Here is a 2078-nt window from a genome sequence, read left to right on the forward strand (position 1 = left end):
CCGGCACGAGATGAGTAGAGTCAGAACGATAACGCCTTAACATGGAGACGTGAAATACATCATGAATGCTGTCTAACTCTGGAGGCAATTCCAATTGATAAGCCATTGGACCTACTCACTTCAAAACCCGATAGGGCCCAATGAACCGCAGACTCTACTTGCCCTTCTTACCAAACCTTAATATCTTCTTCCAAGGAGAAACCTTCAAGAAAACCATACGACTTTTGCCTATCAGATGCTTCTTTTAACCGATCCCTAATTATTCTGACCTTATCCTTAGTATCAGCTACCAACTCTGGTCCAAGAACTTGTCGCTCTCCTAGTTCAGTCCAACAACTAGGGGTCCGACACCTTCGTCCATACAGTGCTTCATACAGTGCCATTCGAATACTCGCCTGGTAACTGTTATTGTACACAAATTCTGCCAACAGCAAGTAATCCTCCCAACTACCCCAAAAGTCAACCACACATCCCCTCAACATGTCCTCCAGAATCTGAATAACCCTTTTCGACTGACCATCAGTTTGGGGATGGAAAGCCGTACTAAAGTTCAATCGCGTCCCCAACTGATGTGGTCGTTGAGAGTACCAAAAATATCCTATTCCCTATAAAATAATAAAAAGGAAATAGTAAAAGGGAAGTAGGGTCGAATCCTCAGGGACCGGATTATACGAATGCTTGTCTCTCGAAATTCTGGGCAGAATCGTGCCCAAGAAAACCTGCGTTCCTGGAAAAAAAATAAAAAACAGAATTTAAGAATTGATTTTGGAAGAGAAAATAAAATAAAAACAGAATTTAAAGTTTACTGAAATTATGATTACGAAAATAATAAAAATAATAAAGAGAGTTTTAAAAGAAAAGAAATTCTTATAGGAAAGTTCCAGCCTCCGGTTGTCTCATTCCACATTGGGCTCAATCCTTGGCTTTTGGATGATCCTTCTCGACTCAAGTAAGCCAGTTATAGTGGAAGAGGACGCCTACGACCACCAGCTCCAAAGATTAGATTTACGATTTTTAGGGAACCTGACTCTAGCCAGTAATCTATGCTAGATTAACGCTTCTCAATGGAAAATCCCACTCCATTTTGTCTCTTTGGCTCGCCAACCTCTGACGCAGTAAGTTAACGAACCGACTATGCAGTCCTTCCAAAACATACAAAGCGGCCGCCTTTGCATATGCTGAAAAGCTTACTTCTTAAGGGCCATGGACGGAAGCATCAGCCCGTAGTGCGGAGAAACGATGAATACTTGGCGAGAAGGCTAAGTACGGATTCTAGGCCTCAAGAACCCTTTTTGGAGAAATATTGACAACTTTTGGCTAGAAGGGTTTTTTAGTGGCTCATGATAATGGAGGGAAAGCAAATAAATAAAAATATGGAAAAAGAAATTTTATTGAAAAGAAATATGAAAGAACAAAAGACTTTTGGGGGAGAGTGTTTACAAAAAAAGATGCCCCCAAATAGAGTCACTTCACCCCCTATTTATAGTGCTAGGGAGATAGTCTAATTGAACTTAAATTCTAAAAAGATAAATACATTTAATTAAAGATAAACAAAGATAATTAAAATAAAATCCTAAATTTGAATAATCTTAATAATTATCTTAATATTAATTATCCTAATAGAATAAAATAAAATAGAGTCTTCCAAAATAAAATCTCTTCTATTTGCTTTTAAGTCCTTGTGCCTTCCATGTTCGTACTTTTGGCACCATATTTGTCCCACGTTGCATATTGGCCTATTTAATCTCCAAATTGATGCTTTTTCCCTTGAATTTACTTTTCACCTCCTATTTAGTCCCTAAAAGATAAAAAGACATAAATGGCTCAAATTAGTAGGCTCAAGCTCAAAATAAACACATGATTAATATATAAAAACACGTCATTTTAGAGTATTATCAAATTCCCCCTACTTAGCCCATGCTTGCCCTCAAGTATGGTTCCTATCGGCTGTGAAAGCTAGATTCTGCCATAAAAGAAATACCACTCCAAAGTTTCATAAAAAATAGTTAAAAATGCATATGAAAAATAAAGAAACCTCTAAGCTTGCTTTAAGTAAAACAGAAAAAGTATTCCAATTA

Source organism: Gossypium hirsutum, chromosome A01 (assembly GCF_007990345.1).
Source record: "Gossypium hirsutum isolate 1008001.06 chromosome A01, Gossypium_hirsutum_v2.1, whole genome shotgun sequence".
In the NCBI taxonomy this organism is placed as follows: Eukaryota; Viridiplantae; Streptophyta; class Magnoliopsida; order Malvales; family Malvaceae; genus Gossypium; species Gossypium hirsutum.